The sequence below is a fragment of the Mobula hypostoma genome, chromosome 1 (genome assembly GCF_963921235.1).
Source record: "Mobula hypostoma chromosome 1, sMobHyp1.1, whole genome shotgun sequence".
Taxonomy (NCBI): Eukaryota; Metazoa; Chordata; class Chondrichthyes; order Myliobatiformes; family Myliobatidae; genus Mobula; species Mobula hypostoma.
In genome coordinates this window covers 12,289,311-12,316,482 of record NC_086097.1, presented here as the reverse complement: position 1 = coordinate 12,316,482, position 27,172 = coordinate 12,289,311, and the positions used below count along the sequence as shown (strand labels likewise).

The 27,172-nt window shown below is 42.1% G+C and overlaps 1 long non-coding RNA gene across 2 annotated transcripts; it reads right to left on the bottom strand.

The window, feature by feature from the left end:
- Positions 1–230: 230 nt before the first annotated feature.
- Positions 231–13,162, bottom strand: LOC134351309 (uncharacterized). 2 transcript variants are annotated; one of them, XR_010019137.1, is made up of 3 exons: positions 12,987–13,162; positions 5,174–5,314; positions 231–593 (listed from the first exon to the last, which is right to left on the bottom strand). It is a non-coding gene; the product is annotated as an uncharacterized LOC134351309 (long non-coding RNA). The 2 variants fall into 2 exon arrangements; XR_010019129.1 differs by having other exon boundaries at positions 5,174–5,274.
- Positions 13,163–27,172: the final 14,010 nt, after the last annotated feature.

The window sequence follows — 27,172 nt, the reverse complement described above, 5'->3', positions numbered from 1 at the left end:
TTGACAGAAAGGATGTCAAAAAGAACTTTTCACCCACAGAGTGGACTAGGAGGACTCACTGGCTAATTACCTTCAGCACAGCAACACGTCCTTTGGCATTCTGAAGGAAAGACGGATGCGTTCAAAGTTCAAAGCAACTTTATTTTCAAAGTTACATATATGTCTCCACATACAAGCCTGAGATTCATTTTATAGCGGGCATGCATGGTACATACAAGGAAACAATGGAATCAATGAAAGACTGCAACCAACAAGATGGACAACAACCACTGTGAAAAAAGACAACAAACTGTGCAAATACAAAATTAATAATAATAATAAGAAGAAGAAATAAGAAATAAATATTAAAAACATGAGACGAAGAGTCCTTGAAAGTGAATCCATAGGTTGTGGGAACAGTTCAGTGATGGGGCAAGTGAATTTGACTGAAGTTATCCCTCTGTTCCAATAGCCTGATGGTTGAGGGCTAATCAGTTATTTGAGCCTGGTGGTGTGGATCCTGAAGCTCCTGTTCCTTCTTCCTTATGGAAGCAGCAAGAATAAAGAGTGGCTTGGGTGATGATGGATGCTGCTTTCCTGCTACAGTGCTCCATCTAGAAGTGCAATGAACATAGAACAGTACAGCACAGTACGGAGCATTCGGCCCATGATGTTGTGCCAGTCTTTTAATGTACTCTAAGATCAATCTAACACTTCTCTCCCCCATCATCCTTCATTTTTCCTTCATCCATGTGTTATCTAAGAGTTTCTTAAATGTCCCTAATGTACCTGCATTGACCACGGCCCCTGGCAGCGTGTTCCATGCACCCACCACTCCCTGTGTAAAGAATATACCTCTGACATCTCCCCTATACTTTCCTCCAATCACCTTAAAACTATGACCCCTCCTATTATCCATTTCTGCCCTGGGGAAAATATCTCTGGCTGCCCCTTTCTAATTTGATGAAGGCCTCTAGCCTCTTACCTGCATATTGCTTTCAGGGAGTATTGTGATTCTTGCCTTCCTTTACACTACATGAACTATCTGCAGCAGAGATCTTAAAGCACAGGGGAGATACCACCCACATTGTCTCAACAAGATCCTACAAGTTCAGTGGTAGGACAAGGACACCACTATCACTTTCCTCTTCACTTGTCTTCATCACTGTTGCCATAAAATATAAAGGTCATAAAATCACTTTTTTAAGTTGCACAGAGAACATTGGTTAGACCGCACTAGGTATATTGACTGCAGTTCTGTTCACTCCTTTATAGGAAGGATGTGGAGGCTTTGGAGAGGGTGCAGAAGAGGTTTACCAGGATTCTGTCTCAATTAGAGGGTCTGAGTTCCAAAGGAAGTTCAGATTGCTTTCCCTAAACTTTTGAGAGACTTAGCCAGGTAGAGAGCCAGAACAAAAATCCCCAGCATAGAAATTTTGAATTGAAGAAAACATAGCTTTAGGGTGAGAGTGGGGGCGAGTTTAAAGGAGCTATTTCTTAAATGAAAAGTTGAAATGCCTGGAGCACATTACCAGGGGTAGTAGTGGAAGATAAGATGCATTTAGATTAGCACATAAACATGTAGGAAATGGAGGGATATGGTCCACGTGAAGTTCGTTTAATTGGACATCACACTCAGCACAGCACATTGTGGGTATCATGGGTTGAAGGACTTAGCCCTCTGCTGTACTGCTCCATGTTCTGTATTCTAATAATAATTAGAAAGACAGTGTGAATGCTGACTTTCACTGCCGGTGGATGCAGCATTAAAGAAAGGAAATGATTGATTTATACAGCTTAGAAACTGACCTTTCCCCTTATGATATTCGGTCCATGTGAACTATTCCCATTCTAAACTGGTCCCATTTTCCAGTGTTGGCCCCATATCCCTCCAAACCTTCCTTTCCATTTACCTGTCTAAATGTATTTTAAATACTGTTATTGTACCAGTTTAACCACTTCCTCTGGTAGTTTGTTCCTTAAATACACCAGTTGAAGAAATTGGTTCTCAGGGGCCTTTTAAATCCTTCCCCTCTCAACTTATGCCTATGACGACTAATTTTTTGTTCCTCTTTTTCAGGGAAAAGAGGCTGTGTGCATTCATGCTAATTATGCCCTTTATAATTTTATACTTAGTTACTTACTGCCTGTTACACCACTGGAGTGTAGGGCATGAAGGTGTTTCCTCTCTGTCTATATAGAAAGATTCTTCATGGCTGTTTCTGTAACAATTGTTTTTTAGCCAGTTGGGGTTGTTGGCCCTGAGCTGAATTCCAGAACCTGGAGGACCGGTGGACCATCTTAGTTGGGCCTCTACCCTTTGACCTGTTTGGTGTCTGTGAAACTACCAAGAACCAAAGCATAAAGTCCTGACTTCGGCCAACATAGCTCTCTGGGTCACTGAGGCACACAAACTCACAACCCTACAACAAGGTTGTAGTCCTCCTGGAGGTTTAATTTTATGCACCTCCATAAGATCAGCCCTTACTTTTCCACACTCCAAGGAATAGAGTCCTAGCCTGCCAGAACTCTCCCTATAACTGAACCCTTTGAATCCTGGCAGTATTCTCATAAATCTACACGGCATTCTTTCCAGCTTAATAGCATATTTCTTATAACCAGGGAACCAAAACTGTACAGAATACTCCAGGTTCAGCCTTACCAAACAATATGATATCTTAGCACCTACACTCAGTACCTGACTGATGAAGGCCAGGGTACCGAAAGCCTTCTTCACCACCCTGTCTACCTGTGACTCCATTTCCAGGGACATGATGCAGACAAGATGAGGAAATTGATTGAGCATGCATTGTGTAAACCTGTGAATGGGACTATATTCTCAACATCGAAATGAGGATTGTATGTCTGATAGGCTTGATACATTGAGGATGAATCTTCTCACTGGGGTAACTAGAACTAGGGGAGATTAGTTTCAGGGTAAGGAGTTGCCTGTTTAGAATGAGACAGACTAACGTTTAGAGTCTTGGAACAGAAATAGGCCCTTCGGCCCAATTAGTCCATGCTGAACTATCAATCTGCCGAGTCCCATTCACCTGCACCTGGACTAAAGCCCTCTATATCCTCCCATCCATGTACCTATCCAAGTTTCTCTTAAATTTTGAAATTGCCCCCATATCCACCACTTCTGCTGGCAGCTCGTTCCACACTCTCACCACAATCTGAATGAAGAACTCGCCCTCATATTCCCCTTAAACAATTCACCTTTCAGAGTGAATCTTTGGACTTTTCTGCCTCGGAGAACAGTGGTACCTCAGTCATTAAATATATTCAGGGCTGAAACATAGATTTTTTTTTGGATCTGAGGAACAAGGGTTATGGAAACTAAAGAGGAAGATGGAGTTGAAACTAAAGATCATGCCAGTTCTGATTTTACTGACTGTCGGACCAGGCTCAAGGGACTATGTGGCATCTCCTGCTCCTATTCCCTGTTATTATCCCTCCTTGTTTGCCTAAGCTTCTTTCATCGACCTTTACCTTCTCACAATGTTCACTGCATTAACACATAACTACGGATTCTTCACCATCTTTCTCCCCATCCCCCAGGGAAACACAAAATATTAAATCGACAGATTTTTTTTTTCTCAGTGTACTAGTTGAACACTTATTCTTAATAGGTGGCAATTTGCTGGCTGTCATTTGGAGTCTAAGTGAGAACGTCAATGATATTTAATGCACAGCCCTGGGAATTAATAAACAATAATGTGAGTTTCTCACAGCACTGTAATATTTATAGATTTTTTTCTAGGAGATTTTTTTTCTTCCCTACCTCCTCAGTGCTTGAGAAAAAAAAAGAGCTGACATTTCCAAATGGTAGAAATTGGTAAAATTCCATTATCCAACCCAATAGTACTTCTAAAAGTCCCCCTTTTGAACAGAGATAAGGAAGAATTTCTTCATCCAGAGGGTGGTGAATCTGGGGAATTCATTGCCACAGACAGCTATGGAGGCCAAGTCATTGGGTATATTTGACGTGGAACTTCATGAGTTCATGATTAGGTTATGGGGAGAAGGCAGGAGAATGAGGTTGAGACGGAAAGTAAATCAGCCATAATAGAATAGTAGAGCAGAATCAATAGGCCGAATTGCCTAAAATCTCTCCTATGTCTTATGATCTTATGGTTAATATTGACCAGAATCAGAATAAGGTTTTATACGACTGGCTGTGAAATTTGTTGTTTTGCAGTAGCAGTACAATGCAATATATAATAATAAAACTAAGTTACAATAAGAATTATATATAAAATATTCAATTAAGTAAGTATTGCAAAGAGAGGACAAAAATTAGTGAGATATTGTGTATGCGTTCCTTGTCCATTCAGAAATCTGATGGCGGAGGGGAAGGACTATTATTCCTTGGTTGTTTGTCAGTCTTTAAGTATGGTTTTTCATAAATTCTACTTTATTTCTTTATTTTCCTGTAAAAAATGGCAAGAAGATGAATCTCAAGGTAGTACATGGTGATATCATCATCATTATCTGCCGTGTTGTATGACATGGGCAATCGTGGCCCAAGACCATGGTTGTTCTTGGCAATTTTATTTTACATTAGTGGTTTGCTATTGCCTTCTTCTAGGCAGTGTCTTTAAAAGACAGGTGACTCCAGATATTATCAATTCTCATCATAGATAGTCTGCCTGGCATCAGGTCTGGTGATCTGAACCAGCTGCTCATATGACCATCCACCACCTACACCCATGGCTTCACATGACCTTGATCAGGGGGCTAAGCAGGTGCTACACCTTGCCCAAGGATGATCTGCAGGCTAGTGGAGGGAAGAAGTGCCTTAACCCTCCTTTGTTAAAGACGTATCTCCACCCTGCCACCCAGATGGTGACATATACGTACTCGGCTACGACCAAGCTAATATATTATTTTATTAGAACCTTCTTGGTTTGAAGTTCAAAGTTCGAAGTAAATTTATTATTATCATGACATATACATACTGTAATGATAAATTTACTTTGAACTTTGAACTTAAAACCAAGAGGGTTCCAATACAGTGCTAAAATGGTGCTTGGCCATAGGTGGAGAACCCTGTGACTCCTGGGTACTAATTTGATGAGATGGTGATGGGAAGATAACAGGGGACATTTGGTGAATAGAGTGTTGGGGTTATGCTAATGCCAGTACATTTGGATAGTTATAAATGGCTCAGCCAGAAGGAGCTGCTTACCTTTCCCGTTCTTTTTTATTTCATCCTTGTCTTCCATCTCTCTTTCTTCATTTTCCTTGGGGCACCTCCGGCACCTGATCCTCAACTACTCGTGGGTGCAGCTGTTGTTGTAATGTGAACGAAGTCACCAGGGAGACATAGCTGGTAGATATGAAGTTGTCATTTATTCAGCAAAAATGAGACACTCTCCAAAGGAAGAGGTCTGCTTGACCCAGCATTTTATATACTAAAGATCAAAGGACATTTCTGTATTCACAATGTATCTACAATGTTTCTTTTGAATTACATACAAATTTCATACCACCTTCTTCACAGCTATACTCAAGACCCAAAATGAATGTTAATCTACATTTTCTTGATTTTCAATTAACTGAAGTTCATAACCCTAGGAACCTATCATCCAGAATTGCATTTTAAATTTAAGAGCATTACCGTCCATGTTCAGGTCTAAAGATTGGTTGCTGAAGTTAATTCAGTAGTTTTCTATATACCCTAACTACAGCATACTCTCTAACAGCTATCAGCAATGACTGTTCCTCACCCACAGCTCACAAGTCACTATGATTCTAAATGATGAACTATATGGGTACTTGCATCAGTCTTCACTGTGGAAGACACTAGCAATGTGCCAGATATTGAAGGGTCTGAAGGAAGAGATCTGAGTGCAATTACTATTACAAGGGAGAAGGTGCTTAAAAAGCTGAGAGACTAAAGGGACAAGAGTCATCGGAACCAGATGAACTGCACCCTAAGGTTCTGAAAGAGGTAGCAGTAGAGATTGGGGATGCATTAGTTCAAAAATCATTGGAATCTGGTATGGTGCCAGAGGACTGGAAAATTGCAAATGTCTCTCCACTCTTTAAGTAAGGACGAAGGCAGCAAAAAGGAAATTATAGATTAGTTAGCCTGACTTCAGTGGTTGGGAAGATGTTGAAGCCAATTGTTAAGGATGAAGTTATGGTGTAATTGGAGACAGGGGACAAAATAGGACAAAGTCAGCATGGTTTCCCTAAGGGACTAGTGACTTCTGATATTCCGCAGTGGTCAGAGTTGGGACCACTTCTTTTCATGCTGTATATCAATGATTTAGGTAATGGAATAAATGCATTTGTTGCCAATTTTGCAGAAGATATGAAGATTGGTGGAGGGGTAGATAGTGTTGAGGAAACAGGTAGGCTGCAGGAAGACTTAGACAGATTAGGAAAATGGGCAAGAGAGTGGCAAATGAAATACTACGTTGGAAAATGCATGATCATGCACTTTGTTAGTAGAAATAAATGTGCAGATTTTTTTTCTAAATGGGGAGAAAATCCAAAAGCCTGAAATGCAAAGGGACTTGGGAGTCCTTGTGTAGAACGCCCTAAAGGTTAACTTGTAGGTAGAGTCAGTAGTAAGGAAGGCAAATGCAATTTTAGCATTCATTTCAAGAGGTCTAGTCTAGAATATAAGAGCAGGGCTGTGAGGCTGAGGCTTTATAAGGCACTGGTGAGACCTCACCTTGAGTATTGTGAACAGTTTTGGACTCCTCATCCCAGAAAAGATGTGCTGGTATTGGAGAGGTTCAGAGGAGGTTCACAAGGATGATTCTGGGAATGAAAGTGTTATCATACGAGGAACGTTTAATAGCTCTGGGTCTGTACTCACTAGAATTTAGAAGTATGTGTGGGGATCTCATTGAAACCTTTCAAATGTTGAAATGCCTAGAGAGAGTAAATGTGGAAAGGATGTTTCCCATGGTGCAGAAGTCTAGGACAAGAGGGCACAGCCTCAAGATTAAGGGGCATCCACTAAAAACAGAGATGTGGAGAAATTACTTTTGCCAGAGGTTAGTGAATTTGTGGAACTTGTTACCACTGACTGCTGTGGAGACCAGGTCATTGGGTATATTTAAGGCAGAGCTTGATAGGTTCTTGATTGGACATGGCATCAAAGGTTAAGGGGAGAAGGCAGGGAAGTAAGGCTGAGGGGGAGAAAAAAGGATGAGTCACGTTTGAACGGTGGAGCAGTCTCGACAGGCCAAATAGCCTAATTCTCCTCCTATATCTTAAGGTCTTATGGTCTTATGAATCCCACATCGTGTTGTGTGAAGTCAAATTCACGGATTCGGCGAGAGGCGACAGCTGACACTCAGTAGGTAAGTAATCTACCGTAGCTCTTTATTTACAGGACAAGACAGACACTAAGCATTCAATAAACTCTTCAAGTTCCACTCAGTTACAAATACTTATCTAAATTGAGCACTCAAAGTGGCAGAACAAGACAGACACCAAACAATCAGCAATCCATTCAAGTTACACACGGAGGCAAATATTTAAACTAATGTGGGCACTCGGGCCTTCTGTCAGTGCAGCACGCTTCCACTGTTTCCATGACACCATCCACGATTGGTCCACAGTGACCCAGAGAGCAAAAGAAAGACTACGTGTGTACCATACACTAGATTTATACTCTCCCAGTGCCATGACATCATCAGTTATGTGGCTGCACTGTACCCCTTACAGTCCAATCCCTGCTTCCCTTGGGGGGAGGTAATGGCTTTTGATGAGCGATAAGTTTGACTGCAACACACTGCTAAGCACTTTCAGATTTGTTTATTTTTTGAGATATAGCATGGAATAACCCCTACCGGCCCTTGGATCCACGCCAGACCGTAACGCTCGATTTAAACCTAGCCTAATCACATAACAATTGACAATGACCAATTAACCTATCAACATCTTTGGACTGTGGGAGGAAATCGGAACACCCGGAGGAAACACATGTGGTCATGGGATAAACGTACAAATTCCTTCCTGACGGCAGCAGAATATCTTCATAGCAGCAGAATCATTTATGTTGCTTGCTAGAGCTCTCCCTTACCCACAGTTTATGGCACTGTAATGTTATTGGATGGATTTATTAATTCACATAATTCCCATAAACATTAGCATCAAATGGGTACTTGAAAGCTGGTGCAGACATTGTGGGCTGTGTGGCCTGCTTCTGTGCTGTATGACTGTATGACTCCATTGTACATGAATTAACACTTGTTGAAACAGTGAAGCTGTTTGTAGACTCAACCAGTGGCATCATGGGAACTACGCCTCCACCATTGAAGACATCTTGGCAATACCTCAAGAAGGCAGCATCCATCATGAAAGGCCCTCAAAAACATGTCTTCTTGTCATTACTACCATCAATAAGGAGGTACAGGAGTGTGGTGACAGATGGTAACAATTTAGGAACAGTTTTTTCCTATCTACTATCTGATTTCTGAACGGTCATGAACCTATGAACACTAACTCACTATTCTCCCTTTCCAATGTTTATTTAATTTCTTATTGTGACTTCTAGTAATTATTTATGTCCTGAATTGTACAACTACCACATTCATGATATACATCAATGATGATAAACCTGATTCTCATTCTGTCAGTGGCCAGAGCAAATGAAACTTCCAAAGAATGGTTTGCCATTCTGGAACTGAATGGGTTTCCTTGGCTCCCAAGTAACAGGTGGGATTTAATGTTATTCTTCCTGGCAAAACTGAGATCCTGACACATTGGTCAAAATATTCCATTTCCTTGCACCTAAAGCCCTTGTGTGTTTTGGTGCTAGAGATCATAAGATTGTAACAACAAGAGCACAAGACATAGGGGCAGGTTAGGCCATTCAGTCCATCAAGTCTGCTCTTCCCTTCAATCATGGCCGATTTATCAAATCTATTAAATTTAAACAATCTTCCTCAAAAAATCACTGGCAGGTCAGCTTTTTTGAACTATGCTCCTAAACTATGGAATTCAAAACCTAAAACTATAAAGGATACAGACTCGGTTGACATTTTTATACACCAGCTCAAAGTCTATTTATTTAACCTTGATTTTAACTAATGGAATTTTGTCTTTTATTTACATGTTTTCATTTTGTCCCATTGTAAAGCACTTTGAACTACAGTCTGTATGGAAAGTGCTCTATAAATAAGTTATTATTATTATTTTTTTCTAAACTCAAGCTGGTAAAACCAGAGGTACAGGCATAATTATTTCTTAATTGCCAGGAACTTTTGGACTATTCTAGTGGAGTTTAGTATCGTGGCTTTCTGAACATTTACATAAATATTGCACATACTATTGGCACGATGTATACCCTGTTGAAGTTCCATAGTCTTTAAATTTCCACTTTAAATTCAGCATATTTCTATTGGTTTTCATTTATTGATTTCTGTATGCTATGTGTATTTGGACTGGCTATACCTATTAAGTAGGTTGTTCTTGCTTGTTCATCCTGAACTACTATACAGTATTCAGACCTTTATTATGGATTATCCTATCTGTAATGATGGATCGATCAAAATATAATTTGTAGGACTCTGACTCTAAAACAGGATCAGGCTCATATTTATAGCAAGGTATGTTGTCTTTTATGAGCTTGTACTTTAAAGCAAGATTTTGGTGAATGATATTTGTCACTTGATTGATTCTGTGATTGTGTTAAACTGCAGCAGGATCCTGTAATATGTTGGATTGTTTCTGATTTCTCAAGGGATATTCTGCAATTATCATCTTGAACTTGTTGGTCTTTTATTATATATTTTTGATTTTTTTTTTGTGTGTTAACCACCTGGGCATGTACTGCCACAAGGAACCCCTCTGTTTCTGGGAAGAGATCTCCAACTCTGAGCCAGGCATTCAAAACTTCCTTGTCGACATCTAATCTGTTCAGATCATGGGGATGTCTTTCGCAGAGGGTCATGCTCTTCCATTGGTTAACTTTCTTCTTTTGTGGTAATTCCTTCATTTTTTTGGATTGTGCATTCACATAAATTTAATAATGTGTAATTCTTATCAGAGTTGCATATTCTTACATGGACTGTTGAATCCTGTTTTTGTTGATGAAAATATATTCTTAGAAGTTTTATATGACTGTTTTGTAAATTTTTTATGTCTTTTATTCCTCTTCCTCCTTCTGAACTAGGTAGTGTTAATCTCAGTGTGTTTGAGTGTACGTAGTGTTTTCTAAAATTTGTCATTCTTCTTATTTTTCTTTGTAAGTTTTCCAGTTTGATTTGGACCAAGGAATTATGCCAAAAGAATATGTTAATATAGGTATAGTAAAACTGTTTATTGCGTTTGTAATATTTTTTATTATTGAGCTCTGTTTGGCAGATTTTCTTAAGCCTTGAAGTAAATCCTGTAGGAAGTTATAATTATCATTATTATTATTTTATTCCATCTGGGTTGCTTCCGGCCTGATGGCATGAACATCAATTTCTCTAACTTTTGATAATTTTCCCCCTCCCGCTTCCCTCTTCTTTCATTCCCCACTCTCGATGAAGTTTAATGTAAACTCATAAGCAGAGTTAAGAGTTGAATGAAATTCAATTTTAAAAATAACCTTTTAGTTATTCTTTTTTATACACTATTCTGCAATTAATGTCACCGTTCCCTACAAAAAAACAACAAAAAATGCAAAAGTGTTATAAAACGTGCATGTAGAACTGTGAAGCACACCTATCTTGAAAGAGCAAAGCAATTTCTTCAGTGAGTCAGTTTAGCTAACTGGTTTGCCTTGACCATTATTGATAGTAGTAAACTGCTGTCTCACTCCAGGACTTCTAAGGCTTCTATCAAACACACTACAAAGTTCAGACAAAATTGTCCATTACAGTTCAGGGACTGAATTATCTGTGTAAATACAGCAAAGAAGAGCCACTGCTGTTTAACGCAGGCGCCTATCCTCCTATCCTCCAGCTTTATGAAGTTTCCGGAAAAATGATCATGCCTCTCCGCTGACAATCTTACTTCAGCCTTCAATCTCCATTCTAAAGCTAAACGTTTTGCCAGGGGAATATCCACAGTCAAAATTGACAGTCGCAAGACACAGGATGCTTCTGTAATAAAAAAAATACTGAACAATAGATGGAAGAGCAAGTGTAGCATGGATTTTTTTTATTTCATATCGCTTGACTCAATGTCATTATAGAGTCACAGAAGCAACCCTTCAGCCCATCTAATCTGTGCCAAACTATTAATCTGCCTAGTCCCATTGACCTGCTTCTGGACCATAGCCCTCCTTACCCTTCTCATCCATGTACCTATCCAAATTTATCTTAAATATTGAAATCAAACCCGCATCCACCACTCCCACTGGAAACGCGTTCCACACCCTCACCATCCTCATGTTCACCTTTCCCCTTACCTATGACCTCTGGTTGTAGTCCCACCCAACCTTAGTGGAAAAAGCCTGCTTGCATTTACCTTATCTATACCCCTGATAATTTTGTACATCTCTTTCACTGAGATTTTTTCTTTCCCATTTCATTTTGGGGTTTAATCCAAATGGTGGGTTGTGTTTTTGACATTGCTATGAAGAGTTAAACATCTTTTTTTAATCTTTCCACTTGGACCTCCGTTGAGCATTTCAACTGAAAGGTAGAAAAGAGCTCTCCTTCAGACCTCCAGGCAAAGAGTCAGGTTCAGCTTACGACATTCTGAAGCAGAAGTTCAAAGTTTAAAACAAATTTATTATCTAAGTACATATAGGTCATTGTATACAAACCCTGAGATTCATTTTCTTGTGGGCATTCACAGTAAGTACAATAAAATACAAAAAAAAGAAAAAACGCAAATACGGACAAACAACAAATGTGCAAAAGGCAACAAGCTACGCAAATACAAAAAAAGATAATAATAAATAGATAAATTAATAAGCAGACAAACAAATAAATAAATAAGCAATAACTATCCAGAGCACTGGTTGTAGAGTACTTGAAAGTGAATCCATTGGCTGGAATAAGTTCAGTGTTGAGGTGAGTGAAGTTATCCACTCTGGTTTAGGAGCCTGATAGGTGAGGGGTAATAACTGTTCCTGAACCTGGTGGTGTGGGATTTGAGACTCCTGTACCTCCTTCCTGATGGCAGTAGTGAGAAGAGAGCATGGTCTGGATGGTGGAAGTCCTTGATGATGGACTCACGGTCTTCTAACATGGCTGATCCATCCGACAGAGAGATCAGTCGCAATAATAACCGAGAGTTTAAAAAGCACACTTTCTTCCCGATAATAAAAGTGTCCTCTCTCTCTCTCTTTCTTTCTCTCTCTCTCTCACACACATAATCTCTCATACAAATGCAAGCAGGACGCTGAGAGAAATTAATGTTTGACAATCTCAGCCCATTTCCTGACAGTCTTAAGTTCACAACACAATGCTAGCCTGAAATTTGGCAAAATTGTCTGCAATTTGATAATCACATGCTGAGAAGCTTTGAGGAAAAAAAAGGATTAAACAACACTGCATTCAATAAATTTGAAAACGTATTGATATTAAGGTACATTATCGGAAAGAAGAATAACCCTGAGCCATGCCCTGATGCAGTCTTCAGTGGGCTTGGGGGAGTTTGTTCGGGTCATTGGCGATCCCGAAGCATCGAAGAATCGTCAAACCATGATTAGCTCGTTCAAAACCCCCAGATAAAATATACCGGGGAATGTAATGCGCAGGGGATGACTCACAAAGATGCCTCCAAAGTAAATTCTGATAGTTTTAATTACCACAGTCTTTCTTACTATTGTTAGAGCTCTTATATATTTAAAAAAAAGAATTAAAGTGTGCAACTGCTACATTTACAAAGAACCCTGCAATTTGGATAAAACGCTCCTTTCAAAGCCTGAATTGTACAGAAGCAGGCACTTAGCGGGCACAGAAGAAAGGGCCATCTCAGGTAAACACAAAAGACTCTTTTATAATCAAGCGATGTGAAAATGCAAATCGCTACACTTGCGGCTAATGTATCTTTGTAAGTGCACGAAAATAAAAGCTGGCAAGGTTATCACTCACTTCCATGTCAACAGCCCACATCGACAGGTAGCAGCAAATACCACCCAGGAGACTCTATTCATCCTGCGCAGCGGGAAGACTGGCTGTAATTACCACTGGCCTACTTATTTTCAAAAAGTCCAATGCCAGATATTTTCTTAATAGGTGAAGTCGAAGCTAAAGAACTGTAATTTTAATCAAATTCTTCACAGCTGCATGTCTCTTTCAAGAGAAATTGAGGATTTAAATGTATGTTGTTGGGCTCATCGAACGATCACAGCAGGAGGGGGACTGACAGTAATTATCTTACACTTTAAGGTATTCTGCTGCCAAGCTTCGCGGTTCTTTCTTTTGAGGAAGAGGGCAAGTGCCTTGAGACACTGAGAGAGACAGAATTTCACCACCTCCCCAGCCCATCTCTTCAATGAAGCATAAAATGGCTCACTACTACAATGCTGCTGCCCATCTGGGAGCTTTAAAGTCTCTGTGTGTTTATCAGTCTATCTGTGAACGTTTACGTGTGTATTTCTGTTGGTATCTTTGTGCTTATTTTGCATGTGCATGTTTCAGTGTATCTGCTTGTATATACACGAGTGTGCATGTGTGTGCATGTGTGTGCATGGGTGTGAGTCTGGGAAAATGTCTGCCTCCCTTTGTGTGTCTGTGCAACTACATATATGTGACAATTTGAGTGGCAGTGCCTACTTGTCCTGGTATGTTCATACTGCATGAATGTGTGCGTACATGCATACATCTGTCAGTGTGTGTGTCTGTCTCTGTGTGTCCTTAGTTACTTACTTACTGCCTGTAATGCCCCTGGCATTAAGGGCAGCGTTTAAGGTTCTCCATCTCTGCTTGTCCTTGGCCATCTTCTCTACTGTGCCCCAGGTATGGTTCAAGGTCTTCATTTCTGCCTCTACAGCATGGCACCAGGTTGTCTTTGGTCTCGCATGTTTCCTCCACCTTGTCGTTCATTTTCTTATGGGCATTCTCAGTAAGTACAAAGAAACACAGTAGAATCAATGAAAAGTTGCACACAATAAGACAGACAAGAGACCAATGTGCAAAAGAGAACAAACTGTGCAAATACAAAATGAAAAAAGCAAACAATAATTTTAATAAATAAATAAATCCGCGGTAAATATTGGCAACATAAGAGGACCACAACCTTGTCATGGTTTAGAGGCTTGCTTGCCTCAATGATCCAAGAGCTATGCTGGTTGGAGTCAGGGCCTAGTCCATTGGTTCTTGATAGGGTCACCCATGTCAAACAGGTCAAAGGGTAAGGGTGGATCAGTCCTCCAGGTTTGGGGGTTCAGTTCAGGGCTAACACCCCTGACTGGTAAAACAAAATTATTGAGGAAACAGCAATGAAGATCTTTATCTGAGTGACCAAGGATAGACAGATCGAGGACCTTCATTGCTACCCTAAATGCCAGCAAGCATAATGAGTAGTATGTAAGAGATGAAGAGTCCATAGTTTGTGGGAATGGTTCAGTGTAGAGCTGAGTATGGGTATCTACAGGCATGTGAATGTCAGTATGTGTACATGTGTGTCTGTGCATGTTTCCACAAACTGTATGGGTCTCTCTGTGTGGGTCAATGCATGTTTCCCTCTGCAGATGTGTATATGTGGGTGTGGTCTTGTGTCTGCAGGTGTATTTGTGTGAGCCTGTATCTGTGTGTGAGTTTGCGCACGTGGGCATCCATGCATCTCTGTGCATAAACTTATGATTCAGAAGAAACCAGAATTCGCTGCCAAAGTATTGGCAAGTTAATGATGCCTGCCATTATTAATGCGCAAATCATGCAGTAACGTGTGGCGAGGAAGAGCTATCCTGTGAGAGCGAATCACCACAAATTGCTGCATGATTTTTGCGGCTCCACTTTTAGCCTCGGGAAAAGGGCAACTCACCCTCAGTCTCCCCGAGAGTTTTACAAAATTGCTGCATTTGCACATTAATTGCCAATTAAACTCCCTGCAGAAAGTTAGGGCCGCTACTCAACAGTGTAAATCTTTTTAATGAGGAGATTTATGTTCCAAATATTTTCAGAGTTGTACTACTTATTGCCGTCATTTAATAGTGGAGATTTAATCTACTCAAACCAACTAGTCTATGCTGCTATGTAAATATAATATAAGAAATATAAGCAGGTATAGGCCATTCAACCCTTTCCATCTGCTCTGCTATACAAGTCAAGTCAAGTTTATTGTCATTTAACTATATACAAGTATACCGTTAAATGAGACAACGTTTCTCTGCACCAGGGTGTAAAGCACAATAGTACACATAACACACATAACACACAATAACTTAGGAAAGTGAGGATAAAATCTACAGATGAACTATGCATAAATAAACAAAGTAAAGTGTATAAATTAAATATTGTAAGGTATGGAGCAGATTAACTGGTGACACTTTGAGTGTGATGTGGCGGCGAGTTCAAAAGCCTAATGGCCTGAGGAAAGAAACCATTTCCCATCCTGACTGTTCTTGTTTTTATGCATTGGAGTTTCCTGTCTGATAGTAAAAAGTTAAAGAGGATGCTGGATGGATGGGTGGGATTCTTGATAATACCCAGGGCCCTGCATACTCAGTGCTCCTGATACGTGTCCCCAATGGATGGTAGGGAGACCCCTATGATCTTTCTTTGCTGTTCTCACAGTCCTTTGTAGGGACTTCTGGTCCAATGCTCTTCTCCTCCCATAACCAGATGGAGAAGCAATTTGTCAGGATGCTGTTAATAATGCTGCTGTAAAATGTAGTTAAGATAGAAGTAGGGGAGGGGGTCAGATTGCATCTGTTCTTTTACCACAGGGCTACTTTCCTGCACTTACCTTTATTCTTTCATTTCCTCAATATCCAAGAATCTATTGATACATGCAATAACTGAATATCCACCACCCTCTTGGACAAAGAATTCTGAAGATCCACTACCTACTGCATGAAGAAATCTCTTTTTATATCTGTCTTAAATGGCCACCCCATGAGTTTGAGACTGTAACGATGACACGCAGAGAACATTATCCCTGTATCTATCCTGTTAAAACTCAAAACTTTACATATTTGATTTAGATCACCCAGACTAACTAATACAGTCAAAGACTCATATGATATAGAAAAAAAGTCCATGCCAAACCTTAAAGGTTAAAGTAAATTTATTATCAACATACATATATTCTACCTTGAGATTCAATTTCTTGCAGGCATTTAGAGGGGGAGAAAGGAAATACAGTACAATTTTATGAAAACTATACATAAAGACTGACAACCAACCAGTGTGCAAAATTTAAAAACTGCATATACTGTAAAAATAATACTGAGAACATGGGTTGTAAAGATCTTTTTACATGAGATAACCACTATACTAATCCAATTGACTAGTACTTGACCTGTCACTTCTATTCCTTGACAACTCAAGTGTTCAGCCAGATATTTCTTAATTGACGTAAATCACTGAACATCCTTTTCCTCAGTTCCATAAATTATAGGCCTGGTCTGCTCAGTTTCTCCTCATACCAATCCTCTATCCCAGGAACCCCTCCGGTGAAACCTCCATTGGCAGTGAGTGCAACCTGTTTACAGAGTCCATGATTACAAATCATGGTTCGATTCTTACTGCTGTCTGTAGGGAGTTTCTACGTTCTCCCCGTGACTGCGTGAGTTTACTCTGGGTGCTCCAGTTTCCACCCACATTCCAAAGTCGTACTATTAGGGGTAAGGTTAATGAACTGTGGAAATATTATGTTGGCATCAGAATCGTGGTGAAGCTTGTGGTCTGCCCCAACACAAATCTCAGGCTTTGGGTCTGTTGGTCGTTGATGCAAAACAACGCATTTCACTGAATGTTTCGATGCACATGTGACCAATAAAGCTAATCTTTAATCTTTAAGTCAAACTTTTAAATCAGCCATGATGGAATGACAGAACAAACTCAATGGGCCAAATGGCCTAACTCTGCTCCTATGTCTTATTGTCTTAGATAGGGAAACCAGACCAATACACAATACTCCAGGTACTCATCACTCCTACTCTATATAATTCCAATAACCCGATTTTATTCTTGTGCTCAAATTCTCTTCAGTAAAGGCTACATGCTGTTTGCCTTCCAATTTGCTTGCACAGCCTGATTTGAGTAAAGAAAACCAAAGAATAATCTTTCATCATTTGAAAAACAATTTTGCTACAATCTTCTGGGGAATCTTGTCAAGTTGAACAGCAATTCTGTGGCGATAGGAATTGTTGATGTTTTGGGTTGAAACCTTGAAACAGGACTTCATCAAAATATTTGATTTTCCCAGGATGTGGCTTTCATTTCCAAGACATCAGAGGTGTCCTCCTCTTCAAAGAATAGGGTTTCCCTTCCTCCACTATTGATGCTGCCCTCACCCACATCTCCTCTATTTCCTGGACATCCGTGCTCACCCTATCTTCCCACCATCTTAACAGGGATAGAGATCCTCTTGTCCTTGCCTATTTCCCAATGAGCCTCTGCATCCAACAGCACATCCTCTGCAAGTTCTGCCATCTCCAAAGGACACCTACCACCAAATATATCTTTACCTCCCTCACTGTCTCCGCTTTCCACAGGGATCACTCGCTCCGTAATTCCTTTGTCCTTTCATTCCTGCAAATGGCTAAAGTGCTACACCTGCCCATGTCCCTTGCCCCTCATCTCCATTCAGGGCCCCAAACAGTCCTTCATGATGAGGCAACACTTCACCTGCAAAACTGCTGGGGTTGTCGACTGTGCCCGATGCAATCTCCACTACATTGGTGGGACCTGATGTAAATTTGAGGACCACTTCTTCGAGCACCTCCACTCCATCCATGTAAATCAATTCCCATTCCCATTCTGAGATGTCAGTCCATGGCCCCCTCTTGTGCCACAATAAGGCCACTCTTAGGGTGGAGGAACAACACTTTATATTCCATCTGGGTAGTCTCCAACCTGATGGTATGAATATTGATTTCTCCTTCTGATAAAAAAAAATCCCACCCCTTCCCCTCTTCTTCTATTGTCCATTCTGGCCCCTTTTTCACAACTGCCTATCTCCTCCCCCTGAGTCCTCTCCTACTACTCTTGCTTCTATGATCCACTCTCCTTCCCAATCAGATTCCTTCCTCTGCAGCCCTTTACCTTTCCCACCCACCGGGCTACACTTATCACCTTCCAGCTATCCTCCTTCCACACCCCCACCTTTTTATTTTGTTGTCTTTCCCCTTCCTTTCCAGAAGAGTGAAATGCGGAATTCGCGTTAACAACCAACACCACCAAAGAGTCTGTTGGGGGCAGCCCACACGTTCCACATGCTGAACATGTTTGCAGAACAACACTAGTAAACAACAGAATGACAGCAACAACAAAAACAAACTCCTTACCTCCCTCCTATCCTCCCACACACCCTCAAACAAAACCTCAAACACACCCTCCCACACACCATCAAACACACAAATAGTCCAGGACAGGCCTCCAGCCTCCAGTGGACTCAAATAAATTGGACCTGTGACTTCCCCAGTGAGCTCTCACACTCACAGTCCCAGAGCTACGGCCATCCCAGACCCAGAACTATGGCCATCCCAGACCCAGAACTATGGCCATCCCAGACCCAGAGCTATGGCCATACCAGACCCAGAACTATGGCCATCCCGGACCCAGAGCTATGACCATCCCAGACCCAGAGCTACAGCCATCCCAGACCCAGAGCTACAGCCATCCCAGACCCAGAACTATGGCCATTCCAGACCCAGAGCTATGACCATCCCAGACCCAGAGCTATGGCCATACCAGACCCAGAACTATGGCCATCCCGGACCCAGAGCTATGATCATCCCAGACCCAGAGCTACGGCCATCCCAGACCCAGAGCTACAGCCATCCCAGACCCAGAGCTGCAGCCATCCCAGACCCAGAGCTACGACCATCCCAGACCCAGAGCTACGGCCATCCCAGACCCAGAGCTATGATCATCCCAGACCCAGAGCTATGACCATCCCAAACCCAGAACTACGGCCATCCCAGACCCAGAACTACGGCCATCCCAGACCCAGAGCTATGGCCATACCAGACCCAGAGCTATGGCCATCCCAGACCCAGAGCTATGACCATCCAGACCCAGACCTACAGCCATCCCAGACCCAGAGTTACGGCCATCCCAGACCCAGAACTACGGCCATCCCAGACCCAGAGCTACGGCCATCCCAGACCCAGAGCTACGGCCATCCCAGACCCAGAGCTATGGCCATCCCAGACCCAGAGCTACGGCCATCACAGACCCAGAACTACGGCCATCCCAGACCCAGAGCTATGGCCATCCCAGACCCAGAGCTACGGCCATCCCAGACCCAGAGCTATGACCATCTCAAACCCAGAGGTACAGCCATCCCAGACCCAGAGCTATGGACATACCAGACCCAGAGCTACGGCCATCACAGACCCAGAACTACGGCCAGCCCAGACCCAGAGCTTTAACCAGCCCAGACCCAGAGCTATGACCATCTCAAACCCAGCGCAGTGACCATCCCAGACCCAGAGCTACGACCATCACAGACCCAGAACTACGGCCATCCCAGACCCAGAGCTATGGCCATCCCAGACCCAGAGCTATGACCATCCCAGACCCAGAGCTATGGCCACTAAGCCTTGACTTTCAGACCTGATCAACCTTTGGGCTCTGATCTTCAGCCTCAACCCAAGGACTCGCCATTGATCACAGATGATTACCCTGAACTCCAGACCAGACTCACCAACAACGGGACCCCAAACCCTTGGCCTTGTATTCTGGTCTCACCGACCCATTTACCCAGGAGGTCACCGACCCTCACACCTCCAGCCTGCATGGAACTCTAATCCCAGAACCCGCTGGAGTTCAACCTTCATCCCAGAGGTATGAACACAGAACTCCAGAAGAGGGTTCTGCACTGTTAGAGATGCTATATTCTCGATCAAATATTAAACTGAGTTCCCATTTAGAAGGATATAAATGACTCCACCTCACCCTTTGAGAGCAAGGGAATTATTTATTTTTGTTATTTTCTTTAGAGATACCACAGTAGGCCACACTGTCCTGCAACCCACCTATTTAATCCTAGGCTAGTCACAGGACAACTTACAATGAACAACTTACCTATGAATTGGTACGTCTTTGGAATGCGAGAGGAAACTGGAGCACCCGGAGGAAACCCACGCTGTCCCAGAAAGCTCGTACAAACTTCTTGTAGAATGTGCTGGAATTGAACTCTGAACTCCAATGCCCTAAGCTGTAATAGGATTGCACTAACTGCTACACTACCATGGCACTCTCTCATGTCCTGGCCAATTTCCATCCCTCACTCATCATTACCTTCTAAGAGGAACACAAGCTTGTTGTGGTTTGGAGAATTGCGTGCTTCAGTGACCCAGAGGGTGACTGTATGTTGCCTGGAGCAAGGGCTTCATGCTTTGGCTCCTTGTAGGGTCACCCATGCCAAACAGGTCAAAGGGTAGACGCAAGACTAAGAATGGTCCGTTGGTCCTCCAGGTTCGGTGGTTTAGCTCAGGGCTAACAACCCTGACTGGTAAAAGAAAACTGTAACAGGAACAGCAATGAAGAATCCTTCTGCATCTGAATGTGACCTTGAGTCTTCACCCTGGACTTGCGTGACTGACGGTGGTGAAAAACAAAAGGTAGTTACTGACATGGTGAAGGAAACTCTGAACACTGCCAGAGATGGGGGACTTCAATGCTGCTCTAAATGCCAGCGGCATAACGGGCAGTAAGTAAATACTCATATTAAATAGTGAAACAAACTATCCGGCCATTATCATATCCTGGTTCATGGGGGCTTGCTGCGTGCAGATTAGCTGCAATGTTTTCTTTGTTACTAGAGTGATTACGCTTCAGAAATACTTCACCGGCTGCTGAGTGTTTTAGGACACTTGGAAGAGACAGGAGAAGTGTTAGAATTCTGCCTTTCTATCAAGCAAAAGGCACTTCAGCTGATGAACTCTTGCATGTATTCATATCATTACCTACACACAGTAGTAAGAGTTGAGTTAAAATGTCGCTATGTCCATTTTGTTTTCACATCCACATCCCATCTATTAGTATTCTAAGCTCAAAGTTCAAAGTAATATCACCTGTCACACCATCATCGGAGCAGGACCGGGCCTCTTGGCTCCTCAGAATGCGACATCTTAACACACACAAGATGCTGGAGGAACTCATCAGGACTGATGAAAGGTCTTGGCCCGAAATATTGACTGTTTTTCCCTCTCTACAGATGCTGCTTGACCTGCTGAGTTCCTCCAGTATTTTGTGTGTGTGGCTCCGGATTTCCAGCATCTGCAGAATCTCTAGTGTTGCAATTTGCTGCTCCTTCATACAACAAGAATTGTGGCTGAACTGCTTCAGGCCTCATCTCCTGTACCACTTCATTACAACTCTGTGTGTGTGTGTGAGGGATGAAAAGGCTGGAGTGTCAGCAAATCAATGTCTTGAAACACATCGGCTGAGGAGCAAAGATTCGCACACTGCTCAGCAAACCAGAGTGATCATACAGTTCCTGTGCCAGTAACTAGTGCCAAAAATGAGGACACTAAAAGTCAGCGATGAGAAGAGGAGTTAGAAAGTCCTTAGAACAAGCTGTCATTGTGAAATCCTTTTGGTGTCAAAGCAGAGATAGAATCAAGAATAGGAGGATGCTGCCAGATCTCAGAATAAAAATGATCTCCTACAGAACTTTCCAAACCTTAGACATGTAATACTGCTGAATGCAGAACGTTAGCTTACAAGCATTCAATTAGGATAAAGAAAATGTGATCAGGGAGGATGAGAACTCAAAATAAAATGCTGGAAGTAGGCTGTGAGTTGATCAGATAAAGACAGATGAGCCTTTTCAGCAAGGCCTTGGTTTTCAGGAGCAAAACATCGTTCCTTCATGCCTGGACAAGGATAGCAGGTAAATTGAAGATGGTTGAGTGTACAGCAGTACTGGTTATTAATGAAAGACTCAGATCTTTGCTAGAAAAATTAACTGACTCTGAGAAGGTGATGGAGAAGTCCATTTAATGTCAAGAATTGCTAAATCAGAGCATAGAACTGATTACCACAGCCTTCAAGCCTCAAGAAGCAGCAAGACAGTCCAATGGAGTGAAGAAAGGTTATCACAGCTAGGGGCATTGGAGTTCAGAGTTCAATTCTGGCATCCTTTTTTAAAAAGTTTGTACGTTCTTCCTGTGTGCACGTGTTTCCTCTGGGTGCTCCGGTTTCCTCGCAGATTTCAAAAGATGTATCAGTTAGTAGGTTCATTGTAAATTACCCTGTGATTAGGCTAGGGTTAAATTGGTGAGCTGCTGGGCACCACAGCTTGGTGAGACCCAAAGGGCCTGTTCCATGTTACATCTCGAAATAAATAAAGACATAAGATTATGTGTTTTGTATTTAAAAATCTGTGGAAGTTTTATTATGTCGCAATCATGAAATGTCAGGAACTGATTATTTAAAACCAGTTACAAACATGAGAAAATCTAAACATGCTGGAAATCTAAAGCAACACACACAAAATTCTGGAGGAACTCAGCAGGTCAGAGAGCATCTGTGGAAAATAGGAAACAGTCGAGTTTCGGCCCAGGGCTCTTAAAATAAGTTGTTGATGTACAAGCAATGGGCTTGTGGGAAAATAGTGTAAAATTAATAGTCCACTACCACAGATGCCATACTAAATTTTTAAAAATCAAGTACTAAAGAACAGACACAAAGGCATTGGTTACATTTACCCAGCTAGGGGGAGCAATAACAGTCAAAAAATAAAAGCAAAAAAGGCAGATGAGAGGTGTAGCACACAAAATTTTGGAGGAACTGAGCAGGTCAGGCAGCATCTATGGAGGAGAATCGACAGTTAATGCCTTGGGGTTGAGATCCTTCATCAGCACTGAAAAGGAAGGGGAGAAAAAGTTGGAGAATGAGAAAGAGTAGAAGCAGAGAGGTGATAGGTGAAGCTGAGTGAGGGGAGAAAGGTGATTGGGTGGGGGAAGGGATGAAGTAAGAAACTGGGAGGTGATATGTTGAAGAGGTAAAGGGTTATAGAAGAAGGAATCTGATAGGAGAAGAGAGTGATCCATGGGAGGGGCGCCAGAGAGAGGTGATGGATAAGTAGGGAGAAGAGAAGGAGTAAGAGGAGAGCCAGAATGGAGAATGGAAAAGAAAGGGGGAGAAATTACCAGAAGATGAAGAAATCAATATTTATTCCATCAGGTTGGAGGTACCCAGATGGAACATGAGAGAGGCCTCGTCATGGCAGTAGAGCAGGCCAAGGACTGACATGTTGGAAATGGGAATAGGAAGTAGAATTAAGAAGGGTGGTCACCGGGAAATCCTGCCTGTTGTGGAGAACAACCAAGGTGCTCAACAAAGCGTGATCAAGGAGTAAAGTGGATATTGGTGTGCGCCTTCCACCTACTGCACTGGGCTTCTGAGTGCCTCTGCAAAGCAACTGTACCTATTAATTTAAATATACAGTCCAGAACAGGCCCTGACATCAGTGTTTGGGAAGTTGTTCAAATCAATCGTTAGGGATGAGATCACGGAGTACCTAGAGGCACGTGACAAGATAGGCCAAAGCCAGCATGGTTTCTCGAAAGGAACATCCTGCCTGACTAACCAACTGCAATTTCTAGAGGAAATCGCAGGCAGGGCAGACAAAGGAGATGCAGTAGATGTGGTGTACTTTGATTTTCAGAAGGCCTTTGACAAGGTGCCACACGTGAGGCTGCTTAGCAAGATAAGAGCCCATGGAATTACAGGAGAGTTACTAGCATGGGTGGAACATTGGCTGATCAGCAGAAAACAGAGAGAGGGAATAAAGTGATCCTATTCCGGCTGGCTGCTGGTTACCAGTGCTGTTCCACGGGGGTTGGTGTTGGTCCCATTGCTTTTTATGATGTACGTCAATGATTTAGATGATGGACTATGGGATTAAGGGATTTGTGGCTAAATTTGCCAATGATATAAAGATAGGTGGAGGAGCGGGCAGTGTTGAGGAAATAGAGAGCCTGCAGAGAGACTTAGATAGTTTAGGGGAATGGGCAAAGAAGTGGCAAATGAAATATATTGTTGGAAAGTTTGTGGTCATGCACTCTGATGCAAGAAATAAATGGACAGACTATTATTTAAATGGGGAGAGAATTCAAAAGGCAGAGATGCAAAGGGACTTGGTAGTCCTTGTGCAGGATATCCTAAAGGAAGTGTGATCAAGGAATACAGTGGCTGGTGGTGACTGGAAGAATTGGATCAGTCCATGATTGAAAGGGGGAGCAGGCATGATGGGCCAAATGGCCTAATTCTGCTCCTATATCTTATGGTCTTATGGTCTTCTGGCCCTGCATCCCACCTATTTAACCCTAGCCTAATCACAGGACAACTTACAATGTAAGATTAAGCTACAAACCTGCATGTTGTTGGAACGTGTGAGGAAACTGGAGCACCCAGGGGACACTGGTACTCGCAGGATGGACGCACATCTCACAGATGGCTTTGGAATTGAACTCTGAACTCCCGACGCCCCGAGCTGTAATAGTGCCGCACTAATTGCTGCGCTACTGTGGTGCCACGAAAAACTTGAAGAATTAGATGCCTCCCCAAACATTCCTGCGCCATTTTGAACAGTTGTAAGCATGCGAGTGACATAGTATGCCCAACAGAAATTATTGAGTGAAATTTGTTCCTGAACTTTTTGGCCTGGGAGAGCAAAATCATATCAGCTTTTTAATCCTGCCGGTGGATTAGCAGTGACAGTGTTGGTGGTAACACTCCTTTTGTAAGAAGTCAAGATTTATGATTGTTTAATGTCATTTCCAATACACAAGCTTAAAAGAGAACACGATCATTGTTACTCCGGAATATACATACATAAGGTAGCTTATATACATAGATTGATTTAATGTCCATAAAGTGATGTTAGGTACAGGAATGTCTGTACATAAGGTGACTCTGACAGGAAATGATAAAGTAGTGGTGATGGAGGGGAGGCTGTCGAATGGTGGGTTAGTGAGTGAAGATGACTATCAGCCTTACTGCTTGGGGAAAGTAACTGGTTTTGAGCTTAGTGGTCCTGGCATGGACGCTATGAGCCTCCTCCCTGATGGGTGTTGGACAGACTGTTCACGAGCAAGAATCAGGGTGGGTGGGATCCTTTATGATACTGCTGGATTTTTCCAGCATCTTTCTATACGTACTTTATGTCCTTGATGGTGGGGTAGGCTGGTGCAGTTTGGACTACGTGTTGTAGAGCCTTCCTGTCCGTCACAATTAGAATGCTCTCTACTACACACCTGTAGAAAGATGTGCACAATCCAGCATTCTCAGAAAGTAGAGCTGCTGGTCAGCTTTTCTGGTTGTGTAGGATGAGTCCATGTCTCAGAAACATATAGAAGGACAGGGATCACTGCTGCTCAATAGCACTGAGCTGGGCCTGGGTCTGGGGCTAAAGGGTGTGCCAATGTGCTGAAATGCTGGTATGTTCCTTCCTCAGTGTCTGTCTCTGTTGAGTCAGTATGAAGATACAGCACATGTTTCGAGTTCATTTGTAAAGCCGGTATAGATATAAGGAGAAAACAGTCTAAGCTGGAGCAATTACATCTTTCTCACTTACCCCTTTCAAATACATAGTACCTTCATTTTCTTCCAGTATTGATTGCTGCTTAGCTTTTTGTCTAGACTATGACATTAAAAGGAAAATAAAACAACTCTGTCTGAGAGAGTTTTGTACTACTTTGTCTTTTTTTTAAATTTCAGAATCAGATTCAGGTTTAATATCACTCATATGTGTCATGAACTTTGTTATTTTGCGGCAGCAGAACATCACAAGATAGAGTAATAAAAAGTCTATGAATTACAATAATATATGTGTATATAATCCTGTAATATACTGTACATATATTTTATATATATTAAATTAGTGCAAAAAGAGAGCAAATAAATAGTGAGGTAGTGTACATGGGTTCATTGTCCATTTAGAAATCAGGGGTGGAAGCTGTTTGTGAAATGTTGAGTGTGTATCTTTAGGCTCTTGTACTTCCACTTTGATGGTAGCAATGTGTAGAGGATGTGTTCTGGGTGATGGGGGTCCTTAATGGCGGAGCAATATGCACAGCGTGCTGGAGGAGCTGAGCAGGTCAGGCAGCATCTATGGATGGGAATAAACAGTTGACGTTTCGGGCCGAGATCCTTCAGTGCTGAAGAAGGGCTTATTGTTCATAGCCCAAAGATGTGGCAGTGACAATGCTAGTGGATGCACCAAACCTATGTTGCCTTTTCAACAATGGAATAGTTATACAACCCAAAGCCAAGTTGTTTCTTCCTAGCCATGTTGACAATGGCATTACTAAAATAACTAATTAATGAATTAATATAGGTAACTTCAAAATTATTGTGGGCAGAACATAAATTTGGATCTTTGGATGTTAATCCATTGTTTGCAATTAAATCATGCTTGTTTATTTTCTTAGACCGGATTTTTATGGATTTCCATGTAGTTGATGAATTCATGCAAATTGTCTATTATGCAGATCAGAGAAAATCTACAGATGATGAAAAGTCAAAGTAATACACACAAAATGCTGGAGGAACTCAGCAGGCCGGGCAGCATCTATGGAGAAGAACAAACAGTCGATATTTTGGGCCAAGACCCTCATCAGGACGGGAAAAAAAGAGACTTGTAGTCAGAGTAAGAAGGTGGGGCGGTGGGGAGAAAGAAGTACAAGGTAGTAGGTGATAAGTGAAACTGAGAGAAGGGGAAGGGTGAAAAAAGAAGAGCTGGGAAGTTGATAGGTGCTGTGGTAGTAAGTTTGGGAGAGCACATGGTCAAAGGGTCAGAGATTAACAGAAATCACAGAGGGGGAGCAAAGTTGCTGCCTGGCCTGCTGAGTTCCTCCAGCATTTTGTGTGTATTACTATCTATTATGCAATACTCATGATCATATATATTTAATTAAAATATAATCTTTATCATCGGGGACTCTCACCACACAGGACATCTTGTAAGTGCTACATCTGTCCCTACACCTCCTCTCTTGCCACCATTCAGGGCCCCAAACAGTCCTTCCAGGTGAGGCAACACTTCACTTGTGAGTCTGTTGGGGTCATCTATTGCATCCGGTGCTCCCGGTGCGGCCTCCTCTACATCGATGAAACCTGACGCAGATTGGGGGACCGCTTCGTCGAGCACC